Here is a 9,972-nt window from a genome sequence, read left to right on the forward strand (position 1 = left end):
CTAGTCAGGATGGTTCCTGTGAGCTAAACAAAGGTATCTTAGCTTAACATGAGGCATGGGAGGCAGGGTTCCCAGCCATGCACCATTATGTACACTTTATATAGACAACATCTCTTTATAGTGATTAACTTGTAGTAAAAGCAGTTAGAATACAAAAGTTAAAGAAACAGATCCAATATAGAGTCAGATTTGTTCCTCTCTATTTCATAGCCTGTAATGCTGAGAAACGCTGGGCTGGAAGAAGCACAACCTGGAATCAAGATTGCTGGGAGAAATATCAATAACCTCAGATATGCAGATGATACCACCCTTATGGCAGAAAGGGAAGAGGAACTAAAAAGCCTCTTGAAGAGAGTGAAAAGTTGGCTTAAAGCTCAACATTCAGAAAATGAAGATCATGGCATCTGGTCCTATCACTTCATGGGAAATAGATGGGGAAATAGTGGAAACAGTGTCACACTTTATTTTGGGGGGGCTCCAATATCATTTCAGATGGTGACTGCAGCCATGAAATTAAAAGAGGCTTACTCCTTGGAAGAAAACTTATGACCAACCTAGATAGCATATTGACAAGGAGAGACATTACTTTGCCAACAAAAGTCCGTCTAGTCAAGGCTATGGTTTTTCCAGTGGTCATGTACAAATGTCAAAGCTGGACTGTGAAGAAAGCTGAGCGCCAAAGAATTGATGCTTTTGAACTGTGGTGTTGGAGAAGACTCTTGGACTGCAAGGAGATCAAATTAGTCAATCCTGGAGGAAATCAATCCTGAATATTCATTGGAAGGACTGTTGCTAAAGCTGAAACTCCAATAATTTGGCCACCTCAAAGTTGAGTCATTGTAAGAGTTGACTCATTGGAAAAGACTCTGATGCTGGGAGAGATTGGGGGTGGGAGACAAAGGGGACGACAGAGGATGAGATGGCTGGATGGCATCACCGACTCGATGGACGTGAGTTTGAGTGAACTCTGGGAGATGGTGATGGACAGGGAGGCCTGGCGAGCTGCGATTCATGGGGTTGCAAAGAGTCGGACATGACTGAGCGACTGAACTGAACGGAACTGAACTGAATGCTAAGATCATAATAGCCCTTACTTGCATAGTAGCAAGATTTCAGGTTCCTTCTCCTTGAAATACCCTATAGTAGGAAGCACAGTATTTGCAGATTCCTGTGAATGCCTGACTTTTGCTCTTGCGTAACTCTGTACTGCAATTACCCTTCTAATTGGCCTCCCTGGACTCAAGACTCTGCTGCCAGCAATTAGGTAACAACCAAATCATCTCTGAGTTGCTGCTGAAACTATACTCCATACAATTAACAAGAGCTAGTAAGCAACAGCAGGGAAGGCAATGGCACCCCACTCCAGTACTCTTGCCTGGAAAATCCCATGGACGGAGGAGCCTGGTAGGCTGCAGTCCATGGGGTCGCTGAGAGTTGGACACAACTCAGTGACTTCACTTTCACTTTTCACTTTCATGCATTGGAAAAGGAAATGGCAACCCACTCCAGTGTTCTTGCCTGGAGAATCCCAGGGACGGCGGAGCCTGGTGGGCTGCCATCTATGGGGTCACACAGAGTCGGACACGACTGAAGCGACTTAGCAGCAGCAGCAGCAGTAAGCAACAGACATTCTTGAACTTGTCTTACAGGTCAGCAGATAAGGGAACAGCTTGTTAAAACTCCCTTGCTTGTAAATTGCCTTCCCAGTTTCACTCAGACCAGTTGTTTTACAGGAACTTGGAGTCAGCTTCTGCCCAGTGTGGGGGCTTCCCTGATGGCTCAGACAGTAAAGAATCTGCCTGCAATGCAGGAGACCCAGATTCAACCCCTAGGTCAGGAAGATCCTCTGGAGAAGAAAATGGCAACATACTACAGTATTCTTGCCTGGAGAATTCCATGGACAGAGGAGCCTCGTGGGCTACTTTCACACTTTCACTTCTGCCCAGTGTGAGCCAGCTACAGCCAGTTGGGACCACCAACTCTAAACCTGGGGCCTCACAGATGTCTGATGAATGGCGTGTTGATGTCAGAGGACTGGAAAACTCTGCCCTCTGTTCACCTCCATTGTGAATATACAGAAACTTGTCCTCCAGAAGCACCTTCTCAAAATATCAATTACTTCACCTCTTCCCTGCCTCCAAGAATCTTTCCCCAAGCCTAAGATCATCTTGCTTACCCCATACATATCCCAACCACCCCAACTTCAGGGAAGCAGATTTGATAATTGTACTCCCATTTCCTTGACTGGCTGCCATGTGAGTAAACTCTTTCTAGGCCTCAAGATCTCAGCATTTGGTTTGCTGCATGCTGGCAAATGCACATGGTTTGGTAACACTGGGGCTGCTCCCTCTTCCACGCTAGTCTCTAAAAGAGCAGTTCTCAAATTAAAGTGAAAGTGTCAGTTGCTCAGTCATGTCTGACTCTGTGACTCCATGGACTGTAGCCTGCCGGTCTCCTCTCTGTCCATGGGATTCCCTTCTCCAGGGGATCTTCCTGACCCAGGGATCGAACCTGTGTCTCCTGCATTACAGTCAAACTCTTGACCATCTGGGCCACCAGGCTTCCCTTTTCAGTTCTCAAATTGGCACATTAGAATCAGCTGGGCTACTCTTAAAAATTCTGGTGCTCCAGGCTAATTAAATCAGATTTTTCTGGAAGAGAGATTCAAGTAGAATGATTACTGTCTCAAATCCTTTCTAAACATGGATACAGGTATGATTAATTATCTTTATCAGAACCTAAGCCAGTTTCTGCATCTGAGCTTCATGGAATAAGTGAAGGGAATTTACAACATGTAAAATTTAAAAAATCACCTTACCTTTGGCTACTTTATATGAACCCAGGCATCCTGTATCATTCTCATGAGGCTTTTGCAGGGAATGTCCATGTGTAGCTACTAGGCTGATTCCTTGTGGCAAAGAAAACTTCTAGCCACCACTGGAAGTGTCTACAAGAATATCTAGACTAGATTCAAGTGGAGAGTCACAAAAGGAGCTCCTTCTGTATCCAAACCAGAAGGCTACCTCCTCATCCTCATTTCCTATTCCAGAGAATTTATAATAGGAAAATCCACCTCCTTCAACACAAAGTCTGCTTGATACCCATAGCAGTGGACCCGGCCTTGACCCCCATGGGCAGTCTCACCAGACTGAGCATCTACAAACTAGTTTAGTTCTGTTTTATGGTCTTTTCCTGTCAGCATTCATCCCTGCAGTATTTTTGGTCTAAATATCTGACATCTCAAATACTGCTCAAACACAATCAAACATAAATATCAACCATACAAATAAACAAATGAATACATAAAAATAAACACATGTACACCCACACTTGCCCACATGTTCACACACAGTGAAGGCACGTTGCAAATTAAATTTTTCACTTACACAAGAATTCTCTCTCAAAAAAAAAAAAAAATAGAGACTACAATGCGGGCTCGAGCGTTGCCTGAGTGGTCCCCGGACAAAGATGCTGAAGGCCAAGATCCTCTTTGTGGGGCCCTGCGAGAGTGGAAAAACCGTTTTGGCCAACTTTATGACATAATCTTCTGGCATCACTAAATACAACCCAACCCAAGGAGTGAGGATCCTGGAATTCGAGAACCCACATGTTACCAGCAACAACAAAGGCACGGGGTGTGAATTTGAGCTCTGGGATTGTGGCAGCGATCCAAAGTTCGAGTCTTGCTGGCCAGCCCTGATGAAGGACTCTCACGGAGTGGTGATCGTCTTCAATGCCAACATCCCAAGTCACCTGAAGGAAACTGAGACATGGTATTCCTACTTCTTCCAGCAGGAGTTCTTACAGAATACTCAGTGTCTGTTAACTGCACACCACAAACCAGGCTTCGGAAGTGACAAAGAAAACCCAGCTTTGGCACCACCCTTGAACAGTCAGAAGCTGGTGCACTCGAATCTCGAGGATGACCCGGAAGAGATCAGGATGGAATTCATTAAGTATTTAAGAAGCATAATCAACTCAGTGTCCGAGAGCAGAGACCAGGAAGAGATAGCCATTATTACCTGACCAGCCTTCATCTGGAAGCTTCCACATCCCAAAAGAAGTTAATGTCAGTGCAGAGCCTGAAGTCCATCCACCAAAGAATGTTCTCATTGCCCTTTGGCTGTAGAAGGCATTTTCCTTGTTTGCCCCTAAGAACAGTCAGCCAGGGAGTTGACTCCATACCATCTGTTCTCCATCCTTAGTTCAGCTGAGGAAATCCAATTGTTCAATTCTGATTTCTTTGCCCCAGATCTCTCCAAAGAGCTGAAAAACTGAGGTGGTTTCTTTCTTTCTTTCTTTCTTTTTTTTTTTTTTTTTTTTTTTTGCCTCCTTCCATATGTCATGTCATTAAAGTTGTGGAATTGTACCTGTCATTAAAAAAAAAAAAAACCAAGAGTTCTTCCTGCAATATAAAGACAATGTTTCACAAGCTGGAATCAAGATTGCTGGGAGAAATATCAATAACCTCAGATACACAAATGACACCACCCTTATGGCAGAAAGTGAAGAAGAACTAAAGAGCCTCTTGATGAAAGTCACAGTCAGAAAAAGCTAATTTAAAGCTCACAGTCAGAAAACTAAGATCATGGCATCTGGTCCCATCACTTCACAGCAAATAGATGGAGAAACAGTGGAAACAGTGGCTGACTTTATTTGGCTCCAAAATCACTGCAGATGGTGATGCAGCCATGAAATTAAAAGACACTTACTCCTTGGAAGGAAAGTTATGACCAACCTAGACAGCATATTAAAAAGCAGAGACATTACTTTGCCAACAAAGGTCCATCTCGTCAAGGCTATGGTTTTTCTAGTAGTCATGTTTGGATGTGAGAGTTGGACTATAAAGAAAGCTGAGCGCCGAAGGATTGATGCTTTTGAACCGTGGTGTTGGAGAAGACCCTTGAGAGTCCCTTGGACTGCAAGGAGATCCAACCAGTCCATCCTAAAGATCAGTCCTGAATACTCATTGGAAGGACTGATGTTGAAGCTGAAACTCCAATACTTTGGCCACCTGATACAAAGAGCTGACTTATTTGAAAAGACCCTGATGCTGGGAAAGATTGAGGGCAGGAGGAGAAGGGGATGACAGAGGATGAGATGGTTGGAAGGCATCACCGACACAATGGAGATGAGTTTGAGTAGACTCCGGGAGCTGGTGATGGACAGGGAGGCCTGGCGTGCTGCAGTCCATGGGGTCACAAAGAGTCAGACACAACTGAGCGACTGAACTGAACTGAACTGAAGGAGTAATTTCATCATTTGAACAGTTTATTTTGCCATTTTTCAAGCATTTCTGTTTTCTCATCACATTCTATTATATTTTTACACACACAAGGTGGCTTTTCCAGAAGAAAGAACATTCTGCCGTAAACATAAATTCAAACCAGAGCCTCTTGCAAGAGGTAAATGGTCTGCAACTCTCACATGACAGCTCTTTAAAGGCTACAAAACCAATACAGTGTTGTAAAGCAAAATAAAGTAAAAATAAAAATTAAAAAAAAATAAAAGCTACTGTTATTCTGTCCAATGTTTTAAAGATTGTAGAACAAACTCCACCTATGCTGAAGCTCAGGCCATGATGTGTTCTTCCCAGAGCACTGTCTGCAAACAGAAAGCTTTTCCCAAGTACCAAGCCTAGGGCAAAGTTTCAGCTCTGAGATGATGAGAGAAATTGACTTCTGCTTACCTAACTTCAGCTTGCTCCAGAAACAAATGACTTTTCTCTCAGTAACTGCCAAGTCTTTCTGTCAAGCATTTTCAGTCTTCTTTTGGATTTGACTCAGAAATGCTATTATAGATACATCAGGTTTATTACCCCTGAATCATTCTTTCTATAATTTGATGTTTCTTACAAGAGAACTTTTTAAAAATAATTGCATAGGTTTTCCTTTTTTGTTGCAAAATTAATAACTGTGCATTGTAAAAACTTTTGGAAAATGTATCTATGCAAAGGGAAAAGGCATTATCATTAAGGTCATCACCTAAATTTTACTATAGACATCTTATTGTAAACTTTCCCTCTACTGTTTTACATAATATATGCATTTTAAATACATAAGTGGAAACAAGAATTACAAAGTTTTGTGACTCATTTCTTATGATAAAATTAGTTTTTCCATGCCAAAGAACAGTCTTCTATAAGATCACTTGTTTTTATAGTATATCAAAATTAATTTACATAACCACTCCCAAATCGTTAAGCAGGTCATTCTTTATTTTCTCTTTTTATGAACAATATCTTTGTAATACAACCTTAGTCCATATCCATAGTTCTTTCCTTGGGATGAATTCCTGAAGGCAGAATTACTGGATTGAAAGTTGTGCAAATCTCTAATTTAAGAAAATTACCATTGCTAAAATGCTTTCAAGAAAATTTCATCCAATTTACCCTCATTTGAAATGGCAATCCACTCCAGTATTGTTGCCTGGAAAATCCCATAGACAGAGGAGCCTAGTACGCTACAGTCTATGGGGTCGCAAAGAGTCGGACACGACTGAGCAACTTCACTTCAACACCTTTGGCAATAAATGATCCTAATTAATTTCTAATATTTTATAATTTGATACTTAACAATATGGACTCTCACTTTCTTACATCATTTTACATATTTTCATATAATGTTCTGACTACTTGCAAAGTTGAACTTTTTTTTAATGTAAGCCAATAGTTTAACTTATGAATTGCCTGATGACACCTTTCTTATAGATTTGTAAGCTCTCCTTTATATGGAAGACATTACAAATAAGTTGGTTTCTCTAAACGTTTCAATTTTTTACCACTCATTTCTTTTTCCACAAAGTTCACAGCTATTTAACATGTATTTATTCAGTCAATATTAATAATTATATAAGAAAATCAACCAAACTTGGCTTACTGTCTTCAATTTTTGAGGTCCCACTTAAGAAAAGTCTGCTTCTCTCCACACCCTTGCCAGCACGTGTTGTTTGTGGATTATTGTATGATCACCATTCTGACTGGTGTCATTATAGTTTTGATTTGCATTTCTCCAATAATTAGTGATGGTGAACACATCTTTTCATGTGCCTCTTGGCCTAAGTATGTATTCTTTGGAGAAATTTCTATTTAGGTCTTCTGCCCATTTTTTTACAAGTTTGCTTGTTTTCATGATATTAAGCCCCATGAGCTGTTTCTAAATTTTGGAGACTAAACCCTTAACAGTCACATCATTGGGAAGTATTTTCTCCCATTCTGAGGGTTGGTTTTTTCATTTTGTTTATGGTTTCGTTTGTTATGCAAAAGGTTTTGAATCTAATTAATTCCTATTTGTTATTGGTTTTTATTTCTGTTACTCTGGGAGACAAATCAAAATGATACAGGATGCTTGGGGCTGGTGCACTGGGACGACCCAGAGGGATGGTACTGGGAGGGAGGAGGGAGGGCGGTTCAGGATGGGGAACACGTGTATACCTGTGGTGGATTCATGTTGATGTATGATAAAACCAATACAATATTGTAAAGTAATTAACTTCCAATTAAAATAAATAAATTTATACTTTTTTAAAAAAGAGCCAACTCAAAACGATACTGCTGAGATTCATGTCAAAGAGTGTTCTGCCTAGGTTTTCCTCTAAGAGTTTTACATGTCTGGTCTCATATTTAGGTCTTTAATCCACTATTTTTGTGTATGGTGTTAATGTTCTAATTTCATTTTTTTGCATATCTCCCTAGTTTTCTCAGCACCATTTTTTGAAAAGATGATCTTCCCTCCATTATATACTCTTGCCACCTTTGTTGTAGATTAATTGACCATAGGTGTGTGGCTTTATTTCTGGGCTTTCTATTCTGTTCCATTGGTATATATATTTCTATTTTTGTGCCAGGATCACAGTGTTTTGATGACAACAGCTTTGTAGTGTAGTTTAAAGTCAGAAAGTCTGATTCCTCCAGCTCCATTTTTTTTTTTTCCTCAAGATTGCTTTGGCTATTCAGGATCTTTTGTGTCACCATAAAATTTTAAGATTTTTTTTGTTCTAGTTCTCTGAAAAATGCCATTGGTAATTTGATAGGGATTGCACTAAATCTATAGATTGCCTTGAGTAGTATAGTCATTTTGGCAATAGCAATTCTTCTAATCCTAGAACATGGTATATTTTTCCTTCTCTCTGTGTCATCTTTGATTTCTTTCATAAGTGTTTTACAGTTTTTGGAGTACAGGGCTTTTGTTTCCTTAGATAGGTTGATTCCTAGGTATTTTATTGCTTTTGATATGATGGTAAAGGGATTGTTTCTTGAATTTCTCTTTCTGATCTTTCATTGTTAGTGTATAGAAATGCAACAGATTTCTGTGTATTAATTTTGTAACCTGCAATTTTACCAAAGTCGTTGATGAGCTGTAGTAGTTTTCTGGTAGCATCTTTAGGATTTTCTATGTATAGTATCATTTACAAACAGTGACAGTTTTACTTCTTTTCCAATTTGGATTCATTTCTTTTTCTTCTCTGACTGCTATAGCTAAGACTTCAAAAACTATGTTGAATAAAAGTGGTGAGAGTAGACATCTTTGTTTGTTCCAGATCTTAGAGGAAATGGTTTCAGCTTTTCACCATTGAGTATGATGTTAGCTATAGGTTTATAGTATATGGCATTTATTATGTTGAGATATGTTCCCTATATGCCCACTTTCTGGAGAATTTTTACCATAAATTGGAAATGAATTTTGTCAAAAGTTTTTCTGCATCTATTGAGACGATTATATGGTATTTATTCTTCAGTTTGTTGATGTGATGTATCACACTGATTGATTTGCAGATATTGAAAAATCCTTGCATCCTTGGGACAAATCCCACTTGATCATGGTGCATGATCCTTTTAATGTACTGTTGGATTTGGACTGCTAGTATTTTGTTGAAGATTTTTGTGTCTATGTTCATCCGTGATCTTAGCCTCTAATTTGGATTTGGTATCAGGGTGATGGTGGCCTCATACAATGAAATTTGGAAGTTTTCCTTCCTCTGAAGTCTTTTGGAACAGTTTCAGAAGGATAGATGTTATTTCTTCTCTAAATGTTTGATAGAATTTACCTATGAAACTATCTGGTCTTGGACTTTTGTTTGTTGGCAGTTTTTTAACCAAGTTTTGATTTCAGTACTTGTGATTGGTCTGTTCATATTTCTATTTCTTCCTGGTTCAGTCTTGGGAGATTTTACCTTTATAAGAATTTGTCCATTTCTTTCAGGTTGTCCATTTTATTGGCATATGGTTGCTTGTAGTAATCTCTTATGATCCTTTATTTCTGTGGTGTCAGTTGCAACTTCCCCTTTTTCAGCTCTAATTTTATTGAGTCCTCTTCTTTCTTTTCTTGATGAGTCTGGCAAAAGACTTACTAATTCAGTTTATCTTCTCAAAGAAACAGCTTTTAGTTTCATTTTTCTTTGCTATTGTTTTCTTTGTCTCTATTTCATTTACTTCTGCTCTGATCTTAATGATTTTTTTTCTTCTACTAGCTTTAGGTTTTGTTTGTTCTTCTTTCTCTAGTTGCTTTATGAGGAAAGTTCAGTACAGTTCAGTTCAGTTGCTCAGTCATGTCTGATTCTTTGCGACCCCATGGACTCCAGCATGCCAGATTACCTGTCCATCCCTGGAGCTTACTCAGACTCCTATCCATCGAGTCGATATTGCCATCCAACCATCTCATCCTCTGTTGTCCCCTTCTCCTCTTACCTTCAATCTTTCCAGCATCAGGGTCTTTTCCAATGAGTCAGTTCTTCACATCAAGTGGCCAACATATTGGAGATTCAGTTTCAGCATCAGTCCTTCCAATGAATATTCAGCACTAATTTACTTTAGGAAGGACTGATTGGATCTCGCAGCCCAAGGGACTCTCAAGAGTCTTCTCCAACACCACAGTTCAAAAGCTAAAATTCTTCAGCACTCAGCTTTCTTTATAGCCCAACTCTCACATCCATACATGACTACTGGAAAAACCATAGCTTTGACTAGACTGACCT

General features: G+C 39.7%; 1 pseudogene; it reads left to right on the forward strand.

The window, feature by feature from the left end:
- The first annotated feature begins 3,468 nt into the window (after window positions 1-3,468).
- On the forward strand, window positions 3,469-4,026 carry LOC138093262 (intraflagellar transport protein 22 homolog pseudogene; annotated as a pseudogene).
- The last annotated feature ends 5,946 nt before the right edge of the window (window positions 4,027-9,972 follow it).

Source organism: Capricornis sumatraensis, chromosome 16 (assembly GCF_032405125.1).
Source record: "Capricornis sumatraensis isolate serow.1 chromosome 16, serow.2, whole genome shotgun sequence".
Lineage (NCBI taxonomy): Eukaryota > Metazoa > Chordata > Mammalia > Artiodactyla > Bovidae > Capricornis > Capricornis sumatraensis.